Below are 14,673 nucleotides of genomic sequence, written 5' to 3' on the forward strand. Positions count from 1 at the left end.
TGTGGGCATATGCAGATGGGATCCACCTGGGCTGAGACTGGGCTTATAAGGGCAGTGTCCGGGGACGCCAGCAGAGAGCAGAACCACAAGAAAACGCCAGAGAGCCCAGAAAAAGTGAAGACTTGCTGGGGGCTGGGAGGCCTGCCAGCCTCCCGGCCCTCCAGTCCCCCAGCACCCCTGCCTGCTGTGTGCCTGGTAAATTCCAATAAAAGCCTGCAAAAGCCACTGAAGGCTCCAGGACTCTCCTCCTTCACCCCGCTGCTCGGGTCATAAAGATCCTGCTCCGTGTCCTCCTGCCACTATACCACACTGCAATTGGCATAGAAAGATCATTAAAACCTGAAAGAGCTACTGAGGTCTCTGGACTTCCTTTACCCATCTGCCGGGATCCATCGAGAACCTGCCCTGTGCCAGCTTGCCACCACATACTAGAAGACCATCTCATTGAGGACAGGATTTCTATCTTTTTTTTTTTCTTCCACTGCTTTGTCACTGGCACCTAAAACAGTTTTGAATATGCAATAAATACTCACATGTTTAATGATTTTTTTGGAACTGATTTAAATATTGGATGAATGTTTCTATCCTGCAAGCTGTGAGTTCGAAGGGGCAGGACAGGGTCTGTCTATGGCCACCACATCTCAGCTCCACACACAGCACCGCCTGGGCAGAGCAGGTACTCGCTGGCATTTGCATAGCAAAGGATGGGAAGCAACAGAAGGCATTCAGTCCTGAGGCACTGGAGAGCCCTCTTGCTCTCTGTGGGTATACAAGACGGCAGCCACTGTGTCTGCACACAGAGTGGACATCACAGCGTGAGTGGAGTTTAAACAAGACTCGGGAAGCCCTTGAAGGACAAATGTCTGCGTTTAGAGGACATTCACTCTCCGCGTCTCCTTCCAGCACAAGGAAGGAATAAGAATCGGTGGCTACAGGTGAGAAGGTTTGCCCTGAAATTTTCATTATGTATACTGAAAATGTAAGTACTGTACAGTACTTAATACCTATTTAATTAAGGTTGGCTTGACATATTTCATATAAAAGGTACTAGAACAAAGATATAAAGTCCCTGATAAAGTCTCTATACTTAAGACCTGAAGAAATCCATTGAAAAGCGAGATCCTTGTGTTTGAACTGCTTTCATGGAATTCTGTTCCTTTCAACACTATTACATAATGGGAAATGCTTCATAACTCTCTGGCCACCCCCAACCCCATGATGGAAACAGTTCAGAGGAATCAACCAAACACCAGGCAGCTGGCTGCCCACCCCCGTCCCCCGCCCACCTCCCAACACTGACACCACACTGGGGGTGCTGGGTGGCTCTCTGCTCTTGGGAGAGTGGCTATTCAACAATAAACTAGCCGAATTATCCTTTTGTAAGGGGAAGCCAGTGTTGTTGAGCTCATGCATCCCTGCCATCTTGGGCCATTGATGCCTGCTGTCATTTCACGCATTTGATTTATTGAGAATACTAAAGATTATTTTCTCCAAAATCCCTTGCAAAATTCAAGATTGCCACTTGGCCTCAACTCTAAAATGCTGCATTCCGCTCTACTTTCACCCATCTCCGCATTCCTGTTTTTCCAATATTCTATTTTTCATGTGCAGATCTGTTTGCTTTGTATGAATGGAAGAGAGTTTTAAAAACCTATCTGTAGGGGGCCTTCCCGGTGGCGCAGCGGTTGTAGAGCCTGCTCTGCTCCCCGCTCTGGCTCTGGTGAATTCTCTCACCCTCCCACGCTTCTGACTGTACCCAGTGCTTGTACAAATAAATAAATAAATCTTAAAAAAAAAAAAAACCTATCTGTAGGAAAAATAATTTATCATTGATACCCAACTTTAAAATTGGAGTTCTACGTGGTCAAAAAAAATAAATGCCAAGACACGGTCTTTGTTTCCTAATTAGATATTTCCTGTGCCAGTAGCCATTAAGGTGTTTCTTTTTAATTCAGTTATATATGAAGTGGGGTGAATTATACATATACACTATTATTTTCATCTTTATCATGGTTTCACTTTCTCTCTAGCTTTCAAGACTTATTATCTAGTTGCTTTTTAGTCACAGATTTTAAAGTGATATTCCCCCAAACTTTAAAACTTTTTTTTGGCTCTATACAACTATTTATTCCCGGTGGACTGAAAACTCATTGCAGAGTTTCTCTGTTCTAATTGAAGTGATATTACATTGTAATATTATAGAGTGTCAAGTTTCCATCACTAAGCCCCAACTCGTGCTAATTCTATGTTAAATCCACAGCTCTCAGCAAGGCATCCTTCTGTTAATCAGGAACTTCCTCATCCCTAAGGCTGAACTGGACTGGGCGTAAAATTTCAAGTACTTCTCACACTTTCATCTGTTGTTGAAATGTAGAATCTCATTTTGTAGAACTGGAGACCTGGGTGGGACTGAGACTACATTTCTAACAAGCTCCTAGGTGGTGTAGATGGGTTGCGGATGTGGGGACCATAGTTTGAAAATAAGGAGTAAACCCCCAGTGCTGTGTTGCAGCTTACTCGTATCAGCTCAGAGAAAGCTGTTGTTGCAATTTCAGAAATTTTGCAAGCCAGTTAGTTGTTAATGCAAGTGTTATTAAAATTTTAAATAGGTTAACATTTAATTAAATATACTTTATTTAGACAAGGGCAATACCTATCTAATACTCACCACTTCCTAATTAGTCCTTACATTCATTTTCACTATGCTCTTGTGGCAACCCTTCTATTATTATATCTGCACGATGAAGGTTACTATATAATGTGTCCTTTACATCTCTTTCTAATTCTGCTTTCAGTAACATTGCTACGGTCCAGATGAGGGGTACCTTGGGACCCCCAAAATTGCCTGTTCTAAATAGGTTCTGCCACCCACTGCATCAAGGCAAAACACAGGTGCATAAGACATTTAGTGGAAAGGAACTTTAATACAACTAGTGTGCAATAAAGAGGAAGGAAAAAGTAGATAAGAGTTTTCCCATGAAAAACCTGAAGTTACCCTTCCCCTCGTGGGCAAATGCCCAGCCAGAGTTGGCCCAAAGCAGGACCACTGGGGCCCCAAAACCTGCACTGTCTAAGGCACCTCCTTTTGGGGGCCCACAGGAAAAGGGCAGACCACGCAGGTCTGGAAGGAAAGAAGCAAAAGAAGCAAAATCAAAATCCAAGTCAAAATAAAGGCTGCCATTGTCAGCCTCCCCACGGGTCTCTCTCTTTCAAGTGTCTATTTCCATGTCCCCCATGTCCCTGGTACAAGTCCAACACCGAGAAGCAAGCATGGCTTCTCCTCCACATGTCTCTCTGCTCCATGTGCCTCCTCTAGTTTCTGCCTTCTCCATCTGGGTCCACTTCTCAGCCAGCATTTTTCTCTCAGTCTTTTCTATTGATAGCTTCCCTTCCCTGCCCAGCTCCACCCTTTCTTGGAAAGGGCAGGGATCCTGGAACCTCCCCTTTCCCTGGGGATTACCCTGTTACAACATCACATTGCTTAAATGGCCTGGGTGGTAGTATCATAACATGTACATGGAAAACGCTGCACATCATTCCCCCCACATACCTTTTATCCCCAAAGATCCTACTGTTGAATTTTGACTAACACACTCCTGGTCCATAATAAAGTTTTGGTCCCTTAGCCTAAGACATATTAACCACATGGTAGATGGGGCAGACTTGGCGTTCTGTAGCTGCACTCAAATCCTAGACTTGAAAGAGAGAGAAATGGCCTCTGCTTATGTCTTCCCTGTCTGAAAAGTACTGCAGAAGAGAGCAAAAGAATACATTTAGGGGTCAAATGAAATTTGTGAGGATTGACATGTGTTCAACCTGGTTGCTAGGAGCAGCTTCAAATTTAATGCAAATACTTTCAGCATTATGTTTCTGCACCTTAAAAGAACATTTACATTAGTTATTTGTGATAATGGCCTTGGCACATTATAATAAGACAAATAGTTCTTGAAATATTTGACTCTTGCTACACAAAAAAAAAATGGTTTTTCATTTAAAGGATTTTTTTGAAGTGATATCTTTGTGACTGTAGGGATTAAATATATGCAAAGTTTAGGAATGCATATTAATTCTTCAAAAGCTTTGGCGCATGCTGAAGTCCCCTCTGGAATGAGACCTTCACACTTGTTGGCTTTATTTACACTTTACTTGATCTGTGCACTTATATATTTACTTCTACAAGTTCTCCAGGATCTAATTTTATCTTACTATATGGGTAAGCCATGATATAGTAGAAACACCTGGGTGCAAACTGATACCTGATAATGCGTTAGAAATATTAATACAGAAGATTTATGCTTTGACCTGTAAACAATTCATCTTTGTAAGCTCAGTTTAAATATTTCCCCCACCATTGATCTCTCTCTTGCACCTCAACTATGAATCCCTAAAGTATTTCCTACTACAGGAAGAAAATCAACCAGCGTTCCATTCGAGTAAGAATTTATTCAAAAATGTCTGGCTTAAGAAAACACTCCAGGAGTGGAGGCAGCTCTAAATCGGGGAGCAGGATGGAATATGGAATGTCCTATGAGGCTTTAGCAGGAGGAAGGTCAAATTCAGGTGGTTCCGGAAATGGGAAGAGAAGGATTTTTCACGTGGATTAGCAGCCTGAGTTTTATTAAAAGGATGAAGAGGAATAGTTAAGGACTGTTTCATGTGCAAGAGCGGGAGGAACAGCTGCCAGGGGCAAGTGCATATGAAGTTCACAGTGGAAAATTTTCGGGTTTAAGGCTTCAGTTTCTCTCATACATGTATCACTCAGTTGTCATTTTTCATTGTACCTTATAGTTAGGGTGATGAGAAAAGTTATCATTGACTCTGGAGAATGAAGAGATAGTCTGCTAATAATTACCTGGGAAAACAGACACGAGCCAAAGGATCATCACATAATGTATTTTTTTGATCATTTTTTTTTGTTTATTTAATTAAATAATAAACCACATATCTCAAAAATGTCAATTTTTTTAAAAAAATCCACTTGACTGTAGTAAAATGATAAATACAACACTTCTTGTGTAAAAAAAAAAATTCACTGATTTTAGATGCACAGTTCCTTCGGGAACTTATAATCTAAATTCATGTTTACTGTGCTCTGTGCTAGGTAGACCTGAAACATGGGACACCTCTCAAGGATGCCACAGTGCTATTCAGCTACTTTCTTTCATACACTCTATCCCATTAATTTTCCTCCTTTAGACTTCTAAGGGGACAAGAAAATACATAATATTTCTCTATGTAAAGGAGAAATGTAATATGTGTATGTCTGTCTGTATGTATATATACATTTATATTCCTATACATTATATATATAAGATGAAAATAGTAAATATACAGACTAGATATTTTAATTTGTGGGGTTTCATTACAGTTTCTATCAGAACAGTCGTCAATTCAGACATTCTGGTTTCTCAAATATGTAAACACAGTATTTTGAAAATGCTATAAATGTATTTCAAAACCTGTACATATAAAAAAATATGTACATTAAATTTTCTGAGTCATTTAAATATATCAACAACTATGACATGTAACTCTAGATTAGACCAAATTTCCTGAGTACATAAATAATGAATTGCAAATTAAAAAGAGATGAAATTAAAACCTCTTCTATCAAAGTGATTTATACTACTGGATAGTTTTATAAACTACTTCCTCTTTCTATAAGTTTCCATCTTCATAATCAAACTGGAATAAATTTATTCAACTCAATGTATTCTTCAAAAGCGTTAACAGTATGTGAAAATACCTTACCGGTTGCTATTTTGGGTTTCTAATATTAATAAGAGAGGTTACATAAAATTGAGGGACTTAAAATTCAAAGGATAGAGACAACTATATTAATAAATTTCCTTAGTAACAAACATGTTTCTTTTATGGATGACCCCCAAAAAGGATAAATAATTCTGCCTCAGCAATCAGAAATAACTATGAATTTTGAAAATATTCAAATGATTGACACTAAGGGGAAATACCCCGAAGTATTCTCCTTTTAGCCTTGGGTATTTTTAAATTCTATTTTATTATAAAATTAATTCATAATGACAGTTAATTTTAGAATTATATAAAACAATAAAATAAAAACCACTCAATTCTACCATGTCAAAATAGCATATTTTTTAATGTTTCATTCTTTTTTACTTTGTAGAAGTATCCTTTAAATAGAATTTAAGTAATGAAAATGTATTAGCCTACTCTTTCTCACTTAATATTATGCCATGGAAATTTTCTGTCAATACTTATATTTCAGAAACATAAATTTTAATGGTTGCAAAGTATTTTGAGATTTGTCTTTAGTAAAATACAATAGAAAAAAAGCTCTTTTTTTCTAGCATAAATACATCTGTGCTGAACTCTTTCTTATAACACATTGTTGTGTGAATAAATGCTTTTGCCCTGGAATAAATTCCCAGAAGTGAAATTACTGAATCAAAGGAAATGAATATTTTAAAGCTTTTGATACATGTTACCAAATTGCCTTCCAGAAAGATTGGTAATTTATATGCCGTCAACAATGTATGAGAATTTTCAGTTACTTGCAGACACAAAGATGCTATTATTATTTTAAAAACAAAATGACAAAGATAAAAGGCCACTGTTGTCAACTTAGCAGGTAAAAAGCAGTGTCACTTAATTTTGCATTTCTTTGATCACGGTTGAGTTAAACTTTTTCAAGTTTATTTGTTGTTTTTATTTCTCCTGATTTTTGACTTGTTTTGTGATTTACTCACTTTTGTCTTATCCAACATTTTTATTATTTTTAAGAGATTTGTAATATTACAAATTTTAACCATTTATCTTTCATAAACATTGCAAGTATTTCCCTAGATTTTCCATTACCTTTTAATTGTATTATTGATTCATTTGTCTAATTATTTGCACATGTGCAAGATTGAAATTTTGAATTTTAAAGATCAATTTGTTTTTTCCTGTGTGGTTTTGTGTTCGTGATAAGCTTAGAGAGGTCTTGTCCAATACAAAGTTATATAATAATTGAATTAAAAAAAATTTCAGTTCTTTAAGCTTTTATTTTACATTAAAGTCTAATTTTTAATTTACATTAAAGTCTAATTTTTATTTGCCCCAACTAATGTTTTCCAATCACTGGATTCCTTTTTACTGGGAATCCTGCATTGCTGATACTAATCTTGTAACATTTCCATTTGCCTGTTAAAACTGTCTATGCTTGCAGCTTTAACCCAGAACCTTCTGACCACCGTTGAGAATGCTGTATTGCACATTTAACTGTTGCTAAGAAAGTAAATCTTGAAAGTACTCACTATAAGAAGAATAAATTATAACCACGCATCTATATCTGGTGGCCAATGACAGTCAGATTTAACAGCGGTGGTATTTTTCCAAGTGTATGCAAACATCAAATTATTATGTTGTATATCTGAAACTAATATGTTATATGTCAATTACACCTCAATAAAAAGATAAAATAAAACTCCCTTTTTCTTTATTGGAGATTCTTTGTAATATTTTTATATGACACTTTCAATATATTTGATGCTTGCTTTACATCACAAAACAAATCCATCTTTAAATTAATAAAGCCAATTTGAATGATTTATATCAGATACAAGTGGTTTTTCCCAAGAATATCATATTGATGGCATTTTTTATGAATCATGTCTATATTTGAATATATTTTATCTCCTTTCAGAGAAAGACACATCAGCTAATTATCTATTTTGTAGACCAATTGAAATTTTGCAAAGTATATTCTATCTTTGGCACGTAGGGTGCATCAGACACTCTGTCAGGTGGTTCCTATTATTCCTGCAGGGAGGTTTATAAAGAATTTGCGGTGCTGAACAGGAGAACCATCTCAATTTTTATTTTATTTTTTTTTCAGGCCCAAGATATTTCAGTGTGTATCTATTCTCATTGCTGTTACCTGAAATGTGGTAAGTCTTTTAATCTGCTCATGCAGTAGTTTTAATCAGATAGGTAGGACCTCAATTTCCATTTCGCGTCTATGAATTTTAATTTTTTTAATATAGCAATGTGATCAGTTCTTTCATTTTCCACTTCTGTCACTCACCTGGCATTCCCAAAGAAATTCCAACTTTTATCCTTCAAATTACGAATCCCCTACCCCACTGTTTTAGTTCTGACATTCAGTCAATTCAAAATGGATGATTATTCAACTATTTGACTTTAGTTGCACTGCCAACCATCCTGGTCTCCACTATTTCTCCTTTCCTTGTTTCCTTGGGTACTCCGCCTCTGCTCAGTCTGTCTTTAGGACTCTCTAATCCTGTTTGGGTGAATGACATCTCTTGCATTCTAACAAGACTTTATTTTCAATCTCCCTGAGGTTTGCCCTTTCAAGGATTTAGGGGCGCCTTACAGATTGTCTTCTCCATCTGTGTTCACATGATCATTTTCCTTCCCCACGTCCTGCACTGTTTCCACATCATTCCGTTTCTCTTCTCACTGGGTGAGAGGGGACATGGGGACGGAGGTTCTCCAGTAGATCCGCAGGGACATCCTCCTGTCACGCAGCGCCTGAGCCTGGTGGTCCCTGGACAGCAGAGAACTGCACGGTCCCAAGGCCGAGTTCCCAGTGGCCATTTAGCTGGTGCCATTTTGCTTCACTGGGGTTCCTTCTTCTGTCCCACCCATGGCCTGGTTTCTCTCTCTTTTTTTTTTTTTGTGTCTTTTTTTCATTTTTTTTTATTTTATATATTTTTTACATCATTTTTCATTTTTGTACAATGTATGCATTTTTATCTTGGTTATAGTTCCCATCAATTCCCCCTTGTTTTGATCCTACTCCCTCCTCTCCCCACCCCTGTAGTGTGTCTCTGGTTTATAGTTGCTTGTTGATTTTGATTTTTGCTTTGTATTAATGAGTCTTTTTCCTGGCCCCTTATTTAGGTTTTCTAAATTCCTGCTATGAGTGAGACCATCCGGTATTTTTCTTTTTCTTTCTGGCTTATTTCGCTGAGCATGATCCCGTGGTACATATACAAAATGGAATATTACTCAGTAATATTACTCAAAAAAGATGAACTCATGCAATTTGTAGCAACATGGATGGAGTTGGTTTTTCTTAATTGAGAAATTCCACACGCAGTTGTTGTTGCCAGGGTTCCATGTGTGTCTTTTCTGCTCTTCTTTATATTGTTAATTGTTCCATCAGCTTTTTATGTTCGTATTTGAACTGTCAAATATTGGTAAGAAATTGAGAAATGCTAAACTTGAAACTGCTGAGTAGGTGTCATTTAAAACTGAAAAATAAACCCCACACTCATGGCCTCGGTGAGCTGCTGCTTTGTTCACTCACCTCCTGACAACCTGTCCTTCAGGGCCCCCGCTATGGCTGAATTGTGCCCCCTCCCCACAATTCATATGTGGAAACCCTAACCCTCAGCACCTGAGAATGTGATTTTACTTGAAGATAGGGTCCTTAAAGATATCCTAAGTTAAAACATGGCCAGTAGCTGGATCCTAATCGAATATGACTGGGACCTTATAAAAGGAGCAAAATTGTTTGTTTTTAATCAATTAAACCTTTTTATTTTCTTACATTGTTGTTCATTTTTTTCATTTTTTTGTACAATATTTGATTGCCCCCTTCAGGTGTAGTCCCAGTAAGTCTCCCACCACCACAACACACTGATCCATCATCATAGTCCCTGTGCGCTCCCCTCCCCTGCTGTGTGCCTCAGATCTGTGGTTTGCCTGCACATTTTGTCTTTCTTTTTTGACCTTTTGTTTGGTTCCCCTATATTCCCCCTATAAGTGAAGCCATCTTATATTTTTCTTTTTCCTTCTGACTTATTTCACTTACCATAATCCCTTCCAGCTCCATCCATGTTGCTGCAAATGGCATAAGTTTATCTTTTCTGATTGCTGAAGAGTATTCCATTGTGTATATAGACCACACCTTTATTCATCTACCTGTTTGGGGGCATTTAGGTTGTTTCCATGTCTTAGCTATTGTAAATAATGCTGCAATAAAATTAGGAGTGCAGGTTTCCTTTTGAATTAATGTTTTTGTGTCCTTTGTGTAGATTCCTGAGAGTGGAATCACTGGGTTGTATGGTAGATCCATTTTTAGTAATTTGAGGAACCAAAAGGAGAAAATTTGGATGTAGATGGCACAAAGAGAAGATCAGGTGAAGACAGCCATCTACATGCTGGGAAGAAACAACCTTGCCATCACTTTGATCTCAGAAGTCCAGCCTCTAAAACCAAGGCAGTAAATTGTTGGTTAAGCCCCCAGCCTGTTGTACTTTGTTATGGCAGCCCTAGTAGGCTCACTCTTCTCAGACCTGAGGCACTGTTACCCAAATGTCCAAGGTATGAGCCCAGTAGCCTGAGTCTGAGTCCTTACCCTGCCACCTGGTACACTTGACTTGTCTTACCTGTCACTTTATCATCTATAAAATGCATCAAGTGATGGTACATATCTTACAGAATTTGTGAGGATTGAAATAATTAAGACATGCAAGCTAAAAGAGGATTTCAAGAGCATTTAGTGTTCAAAAAAGTGCCAAGTGTTTCTGTTGCTGCTTCTGTCATTGCTGTTAACTGGCCTTTGATCCATTTGACACCAGGTTGAAAACTTTCTTAGATATCATGGCAGAGGCTATTTGTTTCTCTCTGTTCTTCTGAAATTTGCATCAACCACACTAGGGCTTTATATTCTCTATTACCTTAGAGGAAGGGATTTATCTCAGGCTGGAAGAAGTGGGTAAATTTGTAAATAAAACTAAATCTTCTATAGCCCTGCTCTCCCCTGAACAGTCCCCGTCCCTGCTCTCTGGGGTGTCTATTCTGTTTCATGGTGATAGACCAAAGAATATCATGGTTCTCTAGGCAACAAGTGCGGTCACCTAACACTCAGCCTCCCTGGAAGACAGCTTTCCTGTGCTATGGAAACTTTGGCTCAATTCTTCGTCACCAACAAGTGCGGTCACCTAACACTCAGCCTCCCTGGAAGACAGCTTTCCTGTGCTATGGAAACTTTGGCTCAATTCTTCGTCACATATCTCTATGACACCAACAATCTAACTGACTACAGAAGTTCCATCTGTTTACATCTGCTTGTGAGCGTATAAACAGTCATACAAAAATTTCCTAAATAATATAAATTGTCTTGTGCTTAGAAACAAGACATGATTACATATAGAAATGATGTAAGTCAAACTAGTTTTCTCAAAGAATTCCAATGCTTGAGATAGCTTCATTTAATAAAACTTTACTGCTCACCTATCATGTGCAGTCTTGCACAAAACAATAATGCTTCCTATCTCAGTATTCTGCTATCAAATTAATTAATTAATCCCAAATGATGGCAAAGCAGTGAATGCAATAGACTGAGATGTAACAGAGTAGGTTATTAAGTCCATGGTAGCAAAATAAAATTGCCTTACCAAATATAGCTATCATTAGACTCTTAAGATGCTTAGTTGTTTTAATAAGCATTGCAGTGAAATTTGTGAAAGTGTTTCTTTATAATCAGAGAATTGTGTGAAAAAACAAACCTATAACTTTTCTTTAGAAATATTGTTGAGAAATCCTTATGCATGACAGACATTTGATGAATTTATCTTACATGTATCTGTAGCTACTTTTTATGAGAAAGAAAGAAGGTTCATGAACAATGCCTCAACTTGAGCTCAGCAAGAGACCCATTTTAATATAGCTGCACAAAATTTACTAGAAGCATTTCATATTTTACCTAAGTTTATGGAGTGTTTGATCCAGAAACAATTCAGTCTCCTTTCAGTACCTGTGGCTTTTTGCCGCGTTTCAATCAAAGCAACATTTTTATTATCAAGTGATTCTTCCTGTTCCTTTGATGTAGCTTTAGCTTGTTAAATGTGTGTTCAGTTCATTCCTTTCCATCAAAGTTTTTCTCAGGTTGATTTCCAAAGTAGATCATATTTTAGAATCCACACTACCTCCTTCACATAACTTAGCAAATCCTGAAATTGCCACAAGCCAATATTCAGGTAATGACCAGAATGGAAAAGGGGACTGTAATTATAGATCAAAATTTGGCACATTGATTCTGGACTCTGACCAAAGTGAAATAGTTCCCAAATTTCTATTTTATCATTTGGAAATGAAAGGAAGTTTTGTGCACACCCCATCAAAACTCTTTAGTACCATTAAGTCTTCAGAAAATTATCTGTAGCTTCTCTTTGCAAAATTTGGAGAATGCATATCATTAATACCTAAATATTGCTGAGAACAGTATGTAACAGAGATTAAGTTTCAGCTGATGGCTAAGACTGTCCATATTTTCATTAATGCATTTACTTTATGAATGCCAGTATTTGTATTTGAAATTACTCATAAATTACTTCTAATTGGCATGGAGGAATGCATTAGGCATGCAAAATCTGTTGACTGACCCTCAAGTGCTTTAGATCTAACTAAATCTTGGAAAGAATATTTCCTGTAGGATCCACAGGATCCATACAGATTTCATCTCTCTGAGCAGAAACCAAATCTGAGTTCTTGTCATTGGATTCCCCAGAATTCTCAAAATAATCAGGTTAATAGCTGCTCAATAAATATTTGTGAAATAAATAAATGTATGGTTAAGCCAATGATCAACTCAAGGAATAATTTTCTATTTCTGACCTAAACCATCATATTATTAGAAACATAAAATCTGTAGCTATATTTTTCAATAATGTCTGCATTCCTGAACCTCCATATTTTTTTACACATAAGACCCCTTTCCTAATTTCCATTTGCTAGAAATCTTGGATCTCTAGCAATGATTATTTAAACATTTTGATGCTGAAACCTCCTTGACTGGATTTCTTCCTCCTGACTATGTAAACTGAAATGGAACCCTTGGCTCAATTCACCATCATATGACTCATCTCCACACCATGTTGAAATCTCAAAACTGGCCAACAGGAAGACAGAAAAAGCTGAATTGTAAAGATTTCCAGTGAACTCTTTTGAGGTTTTCTTTGAAGCTATGGATTGTTTCTTGGGGTTTTCTCAATTATTCTTTCTCAATTATTCTTCCTCCCTGGTAGGCAACAAGTATAAAGCAAACAAAAAACCAACCTTGAGTTTGCCCTCATAGGGAATTCCAGAATTTGCTATGGGATCTAAGTGTTGCTTTTTATTACTCTGTTGATCCAGGAAATTTTCAAGAAATCACTTGACAGAGAACTGATGCCTCAATTTCATCAGTGAGTATCTTGCTTTATGTCCTTGATGAATAATATTAAAAATGTAAGTAGCTTCATGAATATTTCAAAGCATTATAAATATAGTAACCTAATTTCTTTTCCTTTTAATTTGAGAGCAGTTTATGAGATGTTCCCAAAGAGGTGTCAAAAGAATCATCATTGGTTTTCTGATTCAAGAAATTAGACTTAGAGCCAGTATTCCTCTCCATCCCTTCCAATATGCCCAATGAAATAATACACAAATAAACCCAGTACACCAGAAAACATGATCCATTCAAAGAACCACATCACACCCATAAGAATGACCCATATATAAAAAAAAACCAAAAAACCAAAACCACAAACAACAAGTGCTGGATGTGGAGAAAAAGGAACCATATTGCACCATTAGTAGGAATGTAGACTGATCCAGCCACAGTGGAAAGATGTGTGGCAATTCCTCAAAAGACTAAAATGGATCTACCATATGACCCAGCAATTCCACAACTAGATATTTATCCAAAAGCAAAAACAACACTAACTTGAAAAGAAACCCGCATTCCTATGTTTACAGCAGCACTCTTTACAATAACCTAAATATGGAAGCAACCTAAATGCCCCAGAACAGATGAGTGGATTGAAAATATGTTGTACATATGCACAATGGAATACTACTCAGTGATCAAAAAAGATAAATTTATGCCATTTGCAGTAACATGGATGGAGCTGGAAGAGATTATTCTAAGTGAAGTGAGCCAGAAGAATAAAGATAAATACTAGATGATTTCACCTGCATGTGGGATCTAGAGAAACCAAGCAAAGGATCAAAGACAAACTGTGAACTGATCCTGGGAAGCAGACTGTAGATCTTAGCCATTCAGGAGGGGAGACGAAGAGGGAAGAGTAAAGAAAGGGGTAGGGAGGGGGGAAGGGAGGGGGCAGGGGGAAGAACTTGGTGGAGGGCAGTGGGCGCCTTTATATTGGGACCAACTTGAGGAGAGAAATCTTATATTGTGAAGAAATAAACAAGGATGTTTAACAAATAAAAATATTTAAATTTTTTGGAAAATCAAAGATATCAGATATTTAACAAGTTTCTGAAAGACTGAAACAGGGTGGAAGCCACTGACACATTAAAAACAGCAGTGCAAAATCTGCAGAAGATGACAGCAAAGGAGATTGTTGATCTTTGAAGTTAGACTCCATGAAGCTTCCGGACTTAGATGGAAAAGGAATAAGGAGTCCATGACAGAGAGGGAGTATGATACGGAAATACTTTCAGAACAAATGTCTTTTTTCAGCTTTCTTGAAGTATAATTGACAAAACGATAAGATATTTAAACATTCAGTATGGTGGTTTGATATATATCTCTCCCATCTAGTTAACAGATTCATCACCTCACATAGTGACCATTTGCGTGCGCAGCAGATTTCAGTTATTACCCAACACAGTGCCATCAGTGTTAGTCCCAATGGTATGCATTAGCTCCTCAGGCCTTTCTCACCTCCTAGTTAA

General features: G+C 37.4%; 1 long non-coding RNA gene across 1 annotated transcript; it reads left to right on the forward strand.

Moving 5' to 3' along the window:
* The first annotated feature begins 721 nt into the window (after positions 1-721).
* On the forward strand, positions 722-13,172 carry LOC119253486 (uncharacterized). The gene is made up of 3 exons (XR_005127094.2): positions 722-935; positions 7,859-7,910; positions 13,129-13,172. It is a non-coding gene; the product is annotated as an uncharacterized LOC119253486 (long non-coding RNA).
* Positions 13,173-14,673: the final 1,501 nt, after the last annotated feature.

Source organism: Talpa occidentalis, unplaced genomic scaffold (genome assembly GCF_014898055.3).
Source record: "Talpa occidentalis isolate TD23 unplaced genomic scaffold, MPIMG_talOcc4v2.1 talOcc4.2, whole genome shotgun sequence".
Classification (NCBI taxonomy): Eukaryota; Metazoa; Chordata; class Mammalia; order Eulipotyphla; family Talpidae; genus Talpa; species Talpa occidentalis.